The 15,134-nt window shown below is 37.9% G+C and overlaps 1 long non-coding RNA gene across 1 annotated transcript in view; it reads right to left on the bottom strand.

Moving 5' to 3' along the window:
• Positions 1–3,677: 3,677 nt before the first annotated feature.
• Positions 3,678–15,134, bottom strand: part of LOC107514811 — a 48,690-nt gene continuing 37,233 nt past the window's right edge. The window contains exons 2-3 of the long non-coding RNA XR_001597882.2: positions 5,376–5,563; positions 3,678–4,055 (exon numbers count right to left, since the gene is read on the bottom strand). This is a non-coding gene — a long non-coding RNA (uncharacterized LOC107514811). The remainder of the gene's footprint in view (positions 4,056–5,375; positions 5,564–15,134) is intronic.

Raw genomic sequence — 15,134 nt, 5'->3', positions numbered from 1 at the left:
ATTCTGCTGCATTAAATTTAGGCTGTATAAAAGATATTTCAAATACTAACAACTGAGATGTCACCTGCTAGGCATAGCTTGAGGATATAAATCATACACACATCCTGTTTCTAATTAAGGAGGAAGATTGTTATACTTCATTAGAGACAACATAACAGACAGCTGGTTCTGCAAGGGCAGCTCTTACATCAGTCAAAATGTTGCTTAGGAAATACTTCTGAGGATAAGTCAAAGTTATATATATTGCTACCCACAGGGCTGATAGTCACCAACCATACAGGTACAAGACAAAAACAAACAAACAAACAAACAAAAAACATTGAGCATGAGGAAGGAGAGAAGGAAAGCAGTAGTACTGGACAAAGCATTTCATAAAATTTTTACTCTCAAGTTATTCCAGTGGCATATATAACAAAAAGAGGGTTTGGGTTTCAGGAGGGAAAATGGAAAGGGAATTCAAGCTCCAGATTTGCTACATAGAAGAGATTTGGGAGTAGGAATCTTGTTGGTACAGAGAAGAGGGACCTGGAAACTATAGTCAAACAGTCCTGGGTTCAAGTCCCGATTATCTCACTTGATACATTTGTAACCATTAATGAATCACACAACTTTCTTGATTCTCATTTTATTAATTTGTGAAAGGAGAATTAAAATAAAAATGAATAGGATGACTATGAGAATTACATGAAGAAATATGTACAAATTATTATTTGAGTCATAAGTCTTTGGGTTCCCTAGTAAAGCTCATTCACCTCTAGTCCATCCATGAAGAAGAACTTTAGGTATGTGGTTGGTGTTATGGATTAGGTGGGGCAAGGGCTACTATACAAGAAAGCACAGGGTCCTGACAGCAAAAAGAGCAAGTCAAGCCTGAATCTTTTAACATTTTTTTTTCCAACTATGAGGCATAATCCATTAGTGAAATGTATATCAATTTAGAGTTGTGACCAGCATTTTTTAAGTGAAATGGAATGGACTACATTAGAGTTCATCAAATGTGATAAGGGTAAATTTCATGACACTCTTATTTTGGTTTCATATGTATGTGTATGTTAATGTATGTATAGTGGACTGTAATGTGAAATGTATTTCTCACAGTGGGCCAAGGTCAAAAAATTTTTTAAACTATTTCCTTAGAGAAAGCCAGGTTTCAAAGTCCCAGTCCAAAGGTCCACGTCACAGTGATTCAGAGTTTGAAGGAGTGGGATAGGAACTGACTGGGAACAGTGTGAGAGCAGAAACCCAAGTGATTGCCAGAACAAGCTCAAGGTGTCCACATTCTCTATACCTTTTTACAGCATTCAGTGAGCCAGGCTGGCTTATCACATGAACAGCAAACCCTAGATACTTTAGAATTTGATTAACTTACCTTGTGTGACTTCACTCAAACACCAGAACAGACCACAAACCTCCTTGCTGGGGCACAGGTCCCAGAGTATTGCCACCAGCAGCAGGCAGAAGTCTCTCTATTTATAGTACCTCCCAGCTTACCTATGCCCACAAGGATCTCATGTATAATTATCTGGGGTCTTGCTGAGCTCCCCATAGCCTGTCTACCACTGTACCATGGAAAATTATCTTGATGCCATTACAGGCTACCAGAATGCCAAAAATATTACCAGAAGGTCATGGAATGGTCTGTTAGAAATTCATTTATAACACACAGTGAGAAAGAAGGGAAAAGAGACCCAAGATAAGTTAACACATTTTAGATATGGCGCAGACAGTACAAAAGAACCTCATTGTTTAAATCCTTGGTTAGCAGTTCATTTGTATTCTCCCCCTGCCCCCCGCCCCCCGCCATACACACAGCTTTCCTACTAATAGCATGGATACAAAGATCAGAATTAAGATTTGAGCAAGGAGGCCCATGAATGGAAGGTGCCCTGGGCCCATCACAAATTGACTTCATTGGAGAGATGTACCTCTGGCCACAGCTATAGTTCACCGGTTAGCCAATGAATAGCCCTGGGTTTATTTTTGTTTTGAGCAGAGGACACATGGGGCCAGAATGGTTGCTATGGATTAGGGCCTTATGAATATTATGTGCTCGTTTAGTAAACTGAATACTTTGTGCCTTTTTTATATTTAGTACATCTTATATCCTATATATATTTAGTGTATAACAACTATTTAGTACACAGGACCTTATGAATATTAGATAACATTTGGTCTTTTTATTTCTTCCCATCTGTTTGACGCACACATGATCCACTTACTGCTCGTTTGTATCTTAAAATGTTTCATTTATGTTTTACAAATTTATTCATTTTCTGTAATAGAACTGAAAATTTTAAAAGCAAGTGCACATAACAACCACATTGTCCCTAATTGACAATCTAGTAATTCTATGTTGTCTCCAAGTAGTGGCTACACAAAATTGCCAAATTTTAATCAGAAGGCACTCTCCACCACTGCTACTCTCTGTGTGCTTTCTCATCCCTTGCTGATTTCCTTAGCCCTGCCCCTATTCTTAAAAAATTCTGTCCATTAAACTCTCTCCAACTGTCCATTTCAGTGTGCCAACTATTTCCTGCTAGAGTCCCAGCTGATGCAACTACTGATCAGCTATGTTTATCTGTGGTGATTTTACTCTGACAAAAAGTAAGCAGTCCAACCAGGCCTCAGAGGCACCCTTTGATCCAAAGGCTTCCAAGCAAGCCTTCCTTCCCTTTGTGTCTGATGTTGATGCCCGTTACCAAGAAATCACCCTCATCTCCCAGCTGGAACATCATCTACCTGCCCCAGGGGACACACACGCACGCACGCACGCACACATACACACCTAACCCACCCCAACTGAAGAAAAGAAAATAGCATCCAGGTAGCGTCAACAGCTGGATTAAACTTTCAGAGAAATAAAGACAAAGCAGGAAGAAAAAAAACACTTTAAATTCCATCTAGTTTCATGTTATATCCCTAAAACCTACTACAATGCAATCAGTGAACTCAATAAATGAATGGTGGAAAGGACCATCCACATCCCCACCTGCATCCCCTCCTCTGCCCAGGAGAGAAGGAAAAGCAGAGGTGAAGCAGGAGAGCCTCTTTCATAACTATGCTGAAGAGAGTAGCAGAGGGCCAACAACTATTAGTTTATCCCTATAGTCTGGAATTACTTTTCTATTACATGTCTTGTGCACACCATCTATTAATTTTAATCAGTTTTTCAAAATCTTGAATTTCGTTATTTCCATTTGGTATTACTTCTCTTATTTTATCCTGGATTCCTACAGAATTATGACAGACTGAGAGGTTGAGGGGCAACTTTCCTCAAGCTTGGTGGCCAGCTTCCATTCATCATTTATCATAAAAATTAGCACATCAGAATCCCAGTTCCTGATAGAATCATGCCCTCTATTTCCATGCTCTTGGTGATTCTGGGCTTCCAAGTGAGCTTTTCCTTCTGGGCAACCCCGGCTAAGTGGCTTGTTGGGCTGCTGGGCAATCTGAGATTCTGGGTCTAGGCATCCTAGTGTCATTCACACCATTTTATCCCTACTCCTGCTATCTTAGAATATGGCTTTGCTGCTGCCAAGATAGCCCCTCACTATTGCCAGCAATTAACCAGCAATCAGCAGCAATTAGCAGCAGCCTGACTTAACACACTTTAGAAACCATTCAGCAAATTCAGAGGGAAATACTTCTGAGAATTTTAGAGAATTACTGACCTCTTCCCATTCTCCAGCTGCAGAGAGAAGCACCACATCTATCTCCTCAGAACTCTAAAGAGGCTGCCTGTGTACACCAGATCTTATCAACTCAAAGAAGCCTTCTTTGGGGCTGCAACATATCTTTCTGGAGCTCCCTTCTTTAAACATGGTGTGACATGCTCTAGTGCAGCCAGATGGCAAGCAACTAGCTTCATGCTTTCCTCAGTGATGAAGGCTCAAAAGTCACTCACCTTGAGCTCCTTCCATCAGTAAAGTAACACCAAGGAACTTCACTGGGGCAATGTTTAGAGGTGGCTCATGGAAAATAAATCTTAACACCTCATTATTCCATCCAAGACACAAACCGGCTGTGTGCACCAGTCAATGCCAAGATGTCGAAGTCTGCAGAAAGACAAGATATGGACATAAGTGTGAAACTGCTGGTCATCTCTTGGAGATAACCAATCAGCAATTTCTCTACATATCATTAAACAAACATTTTTTGAGTCTCTTCAATGTTCCAGAAACATGTATTCAGAGCTGAGGAGCTCACAGCCTAGAAAGGGTGGCAGGGGGATCTAAATAGACAGTTACAACATAGTGTAATAAACACTGTGAGAGTGGGAGGCGTGGGGTGATGGGGAAGCTTATAAGAAGACATCAAGAAAGACTTCCTGAGATGTTTAAACTGAGCCTTAAAGAACAATAGGAGTTAGCAGGGCAGCATCATATGCAGATCCTCTGAGACAATGGGAGAAACTCAGGTGTTTGGGGAGAAGTACTTTATGGTGAGTCAGAGGATGGGATGGGCACAAAGTGGCAAGAGGGGAGGCTGAAGGAGGAGACTTAATAGAGGCAAAAGTCAAAAGGTTCTTGGTGAATTTTAAGGTTCTTTTGACCACTATCTCTATTTTCTTAAAAAAAGAAAAAGCCATGAAAGAATAGAATTTCAGAAATAGAGTGAACTAGGATATAAACTAACACCGCCCACTTTATGCACAAGTTAGCCAAAGCCTAGGGAAGTCAGATTAGGGTAAGAGGCAGCACGAGGAAATGATTGGATGATGGTAGTGCACATGTGTATAACATTTTACAGTCCACCAAGCTCTTTAGTTATCATGTATCCATAACGGAGGGGAATGTGAATGTGTCAAAAGACCTAGGCAGCAAGCAGGCCTCAATCACTGCCTAGATGTGTGATCTTTAGCTGTCCTTTTATAGTTCAGGCTCCCACTTTCACATCTTTAAGATGAAGAGACTGGATCGCTAATGTTCTTTCCTGCTCTAACACTCCATGTGTCTAGAATCTGATACTACAGAGTCTTTTCTGCCATGTTGGAAAAAGGTTAACTTCTCCCACGAGGACTTAACAGTTTTAATTCAGCATGATTCTAACTCATATTTCTAATTATAATCCATTTCCTGCTAAATCAACTGGTCACAAATTAATAATCACCCTTATCGAATTTGTCAGCAATTAAACCCCAACATGAGGTGCCTTCATAATTCCTGGAAATCCTTCTGATCCCAAAGGAGTCATTATCTCACTCCAAAGTAAAATTGTTTCATGATATACAACCAAAGGCCCCAAGAGATAGCTTTCTTTCTTTTATAGTTTACATTCAGACACTAAAAACCTACAGGGATGTTCCACAAAATATTTATTATTAAACATTTCTCAACATTTATTATTAAAAATATTTGCAGGAGAGCAGGGCTCACATTACTTGGGAATCCTCCGGGCCTGCTGGTAATTCTCATTACGAGGTCAGGCGCACAGTCCAAGACACCCTTCATCTGATGAGTGGAACAGTGTGGCTGTCATCACAAGGATTGAAGATGCAGGCAGAACCACTCAGCAGGAGAAAAAGGGTTCTTCAGCAGCAGTGACCATGTTTCATGCAAATAACCTGAAAAACAAAAGAAAAGCAAAAATAGAAAATGTAATTGGCTAAGTTTTTCCACAATGGCATTTATTTAAAAGATAAAGGTTATTTGCTGCAAGGTACTGAGCTCTAGTATGGAATCTGAACATGAAAAAATTCAGCCCCTGTCCCCAAGAAGCTCGCTCACAATTGCATGGGGAAGATGAAAAATGAAAATAGAAGGCAGCAACAGCTAGGTACCACAAATTCAGAAGCTTAGTTCAGAGAGGGCAGAAATCCCACCGAGCTGGGTGAACAATGCCAGCTGCAACAAACAGGAGCTGGGCAGGACAGTGGCAGGAGGTGGTTGTGTAGCATCTGCCTGCCAGGTCATCTGGGCCACCTCCCTCTTACCACACACTCTCCTTCACTTAAATATTTCCCTCACAGCACTAAATACCCTCTGGATTTCCTTCCTTCCTCTCTTTCTTTCACTTGTTTGTTTTGTGTCTCTCCCACTAGAATGCAAGCTCCATGAAAGCAGGATATTGCTTTGTTCTCTTCAGTGTGCAGAGCAGTATCTAGCATGGAATAGGTGTCTGATATATGTGTGAAGGCAGAAAGGCAAGGCAAGCACGTAGGAAATAAGGAAGAAAGGGAGGGATGAGGGAGGGAGAGAGGGGCAAAAGATACAATCCACAGAAATGGATTCACATCTCTACTCATCTTTACCTTATATCCTATTGCCATTTTAAAGTTCGATAGGTTATTTCCACTGAGAAATATGCCCTGATGCCTTCAGCTCACCTAATTCTTAACCTAGCCCTAAATTCTTTTACAGTCCTGTGTCTGGCCATCCCCCACCACATATCCCACAAGACCACACAGTCACTTGCACGTGATATACCTCTGTTCCTGTTGTTCCCTGTGCCTGGAATATCATCCCTTGTTACATCTTTCTCTGCCAGATAAACTCACACTCATTCTTCAAAACACAATGCAGCAATCTAGCAACATCTAACAAAATGTTAAATATACACTCCATTTGACCCATCAATGGACCTGTATAAATGTATCCTTGGAGTTTTCTAACACAGGGCAAATGTCACCTATTCTGGGAAGTTCTCTCTTTACTCTGAACAGGGCTGCTGGCTTCCCCATGTTCCAATAGCACACAGAGTATCCCTTTCATATATCATTTATCCCACAGTATATAACTTATTTGTTTATAAAGTGTCCTCATATTAAACCCGAGCTCATGAAATTTACATCTTGTGGGTAGACAGACAAAAATGTAAATAATAGAGCAAGTCAATACAAAAATATATACTTTCAGATAACAGCTGAAAATAAAAAAGGATAATCCAATCTCCAAAGAATGCATGAAAAGCCCCTTTTCTAATTTACTGCGCACTTTCTGTGTGTGAGTTGACATGCTTTAAAATTTAAATTCTCCTCTAAATATCTGATTAGGCAGACAATGTATTCAATGAAGAGTAAGACAATTCTTTTCAGAACGAGTAGGAGGGCAAAAAGCAGTTCTACATTGTTTGTACATTTAAGGTAGGAATGTTTCCTATGTGAGGAAAAAAGAGTAGATGTGAGCTAGTTTTCAATTAAAACATTGCAATCACAATGATGGAAATGTTTACTTTTTATCGTAGTTGTTACTTATTCAAAACTCCACAGGGTTGTTGTGTTGTTTAAAAATGAGCTGTCACAATGAGATATCACCTTATACCTGTTAGAATAGCTATAATCAAAAAGATAAGAAACAGCAAATGTTGGAGAGGATGTGATGAAAAAGGATCCTTTGTACACTATTGGTGGGAATGTAAATTGGTGTAGCCACTCAGATAAACAGTAAAGAGGTTCCTCAAAAAATTAAGAATAGAACTACCATATGATCCAGCAATTCCTCTTCTGCATATTTACCCAAGAAATATAAAACCACTTATTTGTAAAGATATATGTACCTCTATATTCACTGTAGCATTATTTATAAGAGCCAAGACATTGAAACAACCTAAGTATCCATTGACATATGATAAAATAAAGAAAATGCAGTATATATAATGGAATACAACTCAATTAAAAAAGATGAATTATTGCCATTTGTGACAACATGGATGGATCTTGAGAGTATTATGCCAAATTAAGTAAGTCAAACAGAAAAGGACAAAAACCGTATGATTTCATTTATATGTAGAATATAAAACAAAAAGTTAACAGATAAACTAACAAAACAGACAAAAACAAACTCATAGATAAAGACAACAGAATGTGGTAACCAGAGGGGAAAGGGAGTTGGGAGAAGGCCAAGTGGGTAAAGGAGGTCAAATGTATGGTAACTAAAGGAAACAAGACTTCAGGTGGTGAGTGTACAACAGAGTATATAGATGTCGAATCATAATATTGTACCCCTGAAAATTATATAGTTATTAACCAATGTTACTCCAATCAATTTAATTTAAAAAATAAAAACCAAATGTCAAAATTGTTAAGACGATAATTTTCTCCAAATTGAACTATAGAGTCAACACAATTCCTGTCATGATCCCATAAGAATGTTTTGTGGAAATTGGCAAGCTTCTAAAATGTCTATAGAGATGAAAAAGACTCAAGTGATCCAAGACCTTCTTGAAGAAGAGGGAGAGGAGGAGGAGGAGAGAAGAAAGTTACACTCAGTTAATAAAAATGAATAAGTCACAGATTGAGAAAAATGATCACAAAACATGTATATGGAATCTTATTGCATATCTACCAAGTGGGCAAATTTTTAAAAATCTGACATCAGTAAATGTTTTCAAGAATATGGCTCATTGGGAATTCTCATACATTCCTGGTAGAGGTGTAAATTTCCAACCACAGTTGATTCTCATTATCTGCAGTAGTTATGTTCTGTAAAGTTGCCACAAACATTGAATTAGCAAATATTGAATCACTGCTCCTAAGGGAGCAAGTCTCTAGTAACAACATTTTTACTAGCCAATACATAACCTGTCTTATTTGTGTTTCTGTTAAAAGACTCCCTATTTAATATATATGGTTGATTTATTAACATTGGACTCATGGCCAACATCACTATAACTCATGACTGAAGGAAACACCTAACATTTCTCCATAAGGTACATTATAGCCTTCTCGGGATTAGGAACACTAGACAGCACTTCAGCACTATACATGGGGGCCATTTTAAATAGTAAGATCAACAAAAACACAAACAAATGTGAAAAATGTGGCACTAATAGATATGTAAAGGACATCTGTTTATAATGAGAGCTAAAACAAGAAGGCAGATTGTTGCCTTATTCAGCCTCTGCTGGGAATATGCACATCAGCCACTCAATTTTTTTTTTTTCCACTCTGTGCATGTCTGTGGTTGACCATGTAAGCAGCCTGATATTAATTTTGGAGTTACAAATAAATTCTATCAAGTAAGAGAAGTCACAAATATAGAATTTGTAAATAATGAGAATAAACCATACTTTGGAAAAAGTGACATTTACAATAATTATTATAAGTAAATTTGATGATGAGCGTATCTGTGATCCATTGATTCTCTCGTAGGTATAAATCCTATAGAAATTTTGTGTATGTTCAGCAAAAGGCACATACAGGTTTGTTTGTAATACATCACGTGTATTAGCTACATCATGTATATTAGCCCAAAACTGGAAGCAACCTAAATATCCATCTTCAAAAAAATATATTTTAGAATATAATTGAAATAGTCAATAGAAACAAGTATTTTAAAACTGCGACCACATGCAACAATATGAATGAGTTTCACTAAGTGTTGAATGAAATATGACATATAATGTAGTGTTCAATGAAAGAGTGATCACTGTATGATCCCATTTTATAAAACAAAATAAAGTTTTTTAAATATTTTATTTGTTGTTGAAGAATATATAGAGGTAGTAATACTATAAAGAAAAGCAAAGGTATTATTACAATATTCTTTTAAATGTACATATAGGTTTTCATACAATTTTCTGTGTGTAAAAAATTAAATGTTTTTAAAAAGAGTAAGAATGCTCCTCATGTAAAATCATTATATGAAATGGAGCAGGGGCGGGGCACACAGGAAAGTCTGTTAGCCTTTCCCAATGTTTAAAATATTACCACCTTAATAAGAGCCTACATCGATTCAATAGCTTTTTCTTAGTATTATACATAAGTTGGAGGGCTTTATTTACCTTATAATTAAGAAAAAATGTAATGAATACAATATATTTACAGTATCTATGAAATGGAAGTAACCAAATTAGATTAATTTGGCCAGTCTAATGAGTAACCCTGAGTCCTTTGGTTTAAATTGGCATATGAGAATCAGAGCAGTCATTAAGTTAGCAAAAACCATATATCTCAGCCACAAAAGTTAATACATGAAATTGAAGCTGATAGAAGTACTTAGAATCTTCTATCCAGAAGTATACTAGTGAGAGCTCTAAGCACCTTGGAAAACAAATATAAAATGTTGAACTGTCTGAACAACAACATACAAGCCACGAAATGTAAAACAAAATAATCCAGACAGTTACCGATTTTTCTATTAGGATGTAATGGCAGTATAACTTTTTTGCTCACGATATTCAGTAAAGAGAAGTTTCATTTATTAATCTAGAATCTACCTCTGCCACTATATAGATGAGTAACCTTGAACTAATCATGTTAACTTCTCTGGCCTCTAATTTTTTCATCTCTAATACATAGGGTGTGGGCCAGCAGATTTCTAAATTGCTTTCCAATGCTAAGATTCTCTGAAACCTATAGCGAAATGCTTTTTTAAGGAAAAGAATCCTTCACCTTAACTCTCGACCTGCAAATTTATCTATATTTAAATGATAAATGACCTGAAAACCAAAGGAAATATAATCAAAAGGAAACCAGAATCTCATAGAAGTTTTTATAATTATAATCATAATATATTTCCTTATGTAAATTGACCTTAAATGGAGGTTGTTAGCAATATAAATATGTAAAGCAAGAACCCAGACCTCAGGAAACCAAAAGGTGAACATAATTAAATGAAAGAAAACCACACATTCCATAGTACAATCATTTCACAGTTTCTGAAGGGCCCCTTTCCTAGCTGCTCCTCATCACCCCTCTGATGCTTGGCAGAGGAACTCATTGGGCTCTAAGAAGCACGGGTTGACATTTGTAATATGTTTCAGGTTAAAATGTGTCACTGAATGTTAAGAAATAAAATCAATGACCTTTGATTTAAATAGGTGCATAAGCATATCTAATTGCCTGTTCTGCCTGCTACAACAACTACAGAACTAATTATTTTAAAATGCAATCTCTGTCTTCACGATCAGTGATACTAGCAAGTATGAAAAAACTGTTATTTTTAAGGTGCCATGTTGAGATTGATGTTAAATCTACTTTTCTGTTTTAATAAACTGCTAAAACTAAGGATCAAATAATCTCATAAACATTTTGGACTTGTTGAAATCATATTTCTCCAAAATTTGAAAGTTTCATCACACTAAGACTTATTCTCTCCTAGAAATTAAATACCCTAAAAAAATCCTGATGGGATTTTTGTTTGTTTGTTTCACTTAAAGGAAAAAAAAATATTCTAAACGGAACTTCCTCATCTTCCATTGTAAGACTATATTAAGCTAACATCTATTGAGTGCTTACAGTGCTATGATCCATTCAATATTTTATATGTATTATCTCTTTTAAAATTCATATCAAGCCTAAGTGGTTAATACTGCCATGACCCTCACTTTGCAGATGAGGACACTAAAGCACCAAGAGATTAGGTAATCTGCCCAGGATCCCACAGCAAGTAAGTGTTGCATCTGGCACTTGAAGCCTGGCATATAGACACCATGCCACACTACATATCTTTTAAAAATATCTCTATACATTATGCACATTCTTCCTTCCAGACCTGTATTACAGTAAACACCATTTAGGTTACCTTCTCAGCCCCAGTAAAACTGTTATATAAAACTCTCTTTCTCTGAGAATTGCCTTCCCTACCACCCTCAAGGGAGGAATCTTGCAGACACCTACTATGTGACTCCACCTTTTTGGTCATAGCTGACTGAATCATGAATGGATACTTGACCCAAGCAGGACCAATCAGAATCTCTCTCTCAAGAATTTAAACTGAGAGCCGTAGTGGGACCAAGTTCTCTAGTGGTCCAGTTGCCCTGCTGAGCCCCTTCCTGAATTCATGAAATTTCTTCTCATGAATCTAGGTTCCACAATAGTCTTAACTAAGACATAGTCACTCATTTACTCAACAAACTTTTCAAGCATCTACGAGGTGCCAGGTACATAGTTGGAAACTTAGTGGGCAGAGCCAGATGGTAAAACTACTAACCACACAAATAAATATATAGTTACCAGTGCCAATATAGTTACCACTATATATAAATGTACAGTGAACAGTACCACAGCAAAAAAGTATGTGTGCTCTTAGAGGGGGAATTACTTTTGTCGTAAATGAGAAAATGTATGAAAAGCACTTAGCATAAGATTTGGCTCCTAATAAGTTCTCAGGGTATGTATATTCTATGGCCAATTCTAAATAATAGTTCTGGCACAAGGCCTTACTGGTTGAGGCTCATATCCTGCCAAACTATTCTAATTGGCTTTTAATTTACTCCCTGCCTCGCTTTCTGCTGCCAAATTATTAGTCCCAAAATACCACTTTCACTATTCTATCTGTGTCCTATGCCAAAGAATTTGGACTCTTCCTATAAGCCAGCCATGAGATTTCAGATGGGACAAATATAGGTAAGCAGGATTCTTGGTCACTTGTCCCCGCCTTACACCAAAGGAAAATAAAGATTCTGCTACCATGGGAGGGAAAAAAAAAAATAGATGTCAAAAAGGCCTTTGCAGCATTCATTATTTCTACTGAATTAATTTAGTAGTTCAGTATTCCAAGCTACACAGATATGTCCTGACCAATGAGGGAGGGGCAGGGGGAAGGAGAAAGCAGCTCTGAGATAAGCCCTTCATTCTTCAGCACTAGAAAGAGTACTTGGATGGTCTGGAGACAATGTCTATGGAGAGGGTCACTTTACCAAAAAGTTTAGCCATCTGCTCCATCTTTCTCCCCAGAGCTCCGATGGATGTCTGGGTATTGGAGACTTTCTCTTTGGGAGCAATGGGAGGTTCAGCCACACCAGGTTTTACTCTGTCATCTATTCTCCTCCTTCTTCTTATTCTCTTCCATCTCCTATTCTAAAGCATTTCATGACATTTAACGTGGCTACACAAGATAATAGTCATTTGCACAGTATTATGCACAAGGACTTCGCTGGTTCGCAATAGGAATTATAGCTTCAGGAAATAGGGTTTATTCCTGGAAAGGATAATTAAAGCATAGAACTACATTTTATGAATCATACCATTCTGTATGAAGCAAAGTATACCTTACCAAAAAATCATTACTGTTTATAAAACCAAATTCGAGTCTGCCCCTGCAGGAGTAGTAAGTTTGATAGATATCCATTAAATGGAAACTTTGAAATGACTGAGGAATTAGAAAAATTGCTTATAAACTAGCAGTTAAATATAAACTTCCTTCACTGTCAGGTGTTTTCTCCCTGTCATTTCTAAATGTAAGTTAAAAGAAATCCTTAGAGAAAGTTCAGCATATAGGGCAGAATTAAAGTAACACTACCTCTACAGTCGCCTGTCAACCCAATCAATTCAATACGTATTGGGCACCTCGCACCCTGAGTCCAGAAACCTCTAGTTTCCTCCTTATCACCTATCTGAATCCTGGCATAGATAGATGGAACTTGTCCATGGAATCAGAGGGCACTCGGCCATGGGATTCTAGCTGCCTGGCCTGTGTTTCCCTCCCATCATTGACCTTTATATTTTAGCATCATTTTCCCAAGAGGCCATATGAAAAGGAGCTGATTTAGAGATTTTCAAAGACATTTTCTGATTGATGATAATTTCAAAAGCCATTGTGTAATTTCTTTTTTCATCCTTGAAGGCCTGGGGGCCTGGCAAAATAAAGTAGAAACATTTTGGAAAAGATAAATGCTATTAGAATAGACTAAACCCTATATCCTCAAAACCGAGGGCAGGAACGAGTCACTCAATAAATACTGTACCAGGAACTTGACTTGGAACTAAATATTCAAAGATTAACACAGCACAGTGTTTTCCTTAAGGATTTCATAGTCCAGTAGAAAGACAACAGATTTGCTTTTTTGATTCCCAGTATCTATTCCCCCTTCTGATTTTTGTCTTTCTCACAGATTTCAGTCGGGTGGAATTTTATATCTGACAAAACTATCAGGAATAAAGGGGAAATAAAGACATTCTCAGATGAAAGAAATCTAAAAGAATTTGTTGCTGGCAGACTTACCCTTAAATAATGGCTAAAGCAGCTTCTTTAAACAGAAAGGAAATGATAAAAGAAGGAAACTTATAGCATCGTGAAGGAATAAGAAACAACAGAAAGAGCAGAGATATAGGCCATGAAAGTACCACAAATGGGTTGGCTTATATAACAGAAATGTGCTGTCTCACAGTTCTAGAAGCTAGAAGTTCAAGACAAAGATTTTTGCAGGATTGACCCCTTCTGAGGGCTATGAGGGAAGGATTTGATCCAAGCCTCTATACTTGGCTTCCATATGGCTGTTTTCTCCTTGTATCTCCGTACATGGTATTCTCTCTATGTATACCTACCTCTGTGTCCAAATTTCCCTTTAAAAAAAAAAAAACACCAGGCATATTTATTAGATGAGGGCCCACTCTAATAACCTCATTCTAATTTGGTCACCTGTGTAAAAATCCTATCTCCAAATAGGATAACATTCTGAAGTCTGGAGGTAAGGACCCTAACATATCTTTTTTTGGGGGGGGGCGGGGTGTGGAGGATGGAGGGGGAATGGAACACAATGCAACCCATAACACAAGGCTAGTCCAAACTCTTTGCCTGATCCAATGCTTGTAGTTTCCCAGCCTAAAATCCTTTCACCAGGGCTATTAATAAAATGACATATTTGATTTGATACCTTCTCATGTATGAGCTACTCAGTATAGAAACTGTCACAGTCCAGGCAGCAGGAGGAAGAACAGAAGAGATATCACATGTTGAAAAACTGGGGGCTAATTATGGACATTTGTGCTATCCAAGGTAAATGAATTGAGCTATCACAAACATGCCAGCATTTACCTTCAGACTTAGCATGGCAAGAGTCTAGGCAAAGGGCAGTTGTTCTTCCCACTGTCAAAAACAATCCCAAAGTCTGTCAGAGCCTGGACACAATGCTCACATCTGTGGAAAGCCCACTTGTGGTGGCCCCTGCAAACCTGTCCTATCCTCTACATCTGCTGCCATTTATTCACATTTAATGACACTGCAGATTGCACCAATTATGTGGATCCTGACCCAAAGTTGTCAGTGCTCATGCACCCCCTACACAGACATTGTACTCCTCTATATCACAGGCTGCACCCTGTTAGGAAGTTTGGGTCTCTTGGAAACTATTCAGTAGCAAGTGTGGATAGCTATAACAACTCTAACTGGTAACTACATGGTGCCAAATGTCCATACACTCTCACTCCTCTCTCTTATATTTTTTATTTTAAAAACATTTACAATGTCCCCATT

The sequence above is a fragment of the Rousettus aegyptiacus genome, unplaced genomic scaffold (assembly GCF_014176215.1).
Source record: "Rousettus aegyptiacus isolate mRouAeg1 unplaced genomic scaffold, mRouAeg1.p scaffold_m13_p_15, whole genome shotgun sequence".
Lineage (NCBI taxonomy): Eukaryota > Metazoa > Chordata > Mammalia > Chiroptera > Pteropodidae > Rousettus > Rousettus aegyptiacus.
This window is presented reverse-complemented; position numbering and strand designations above follow the sequence as displayed.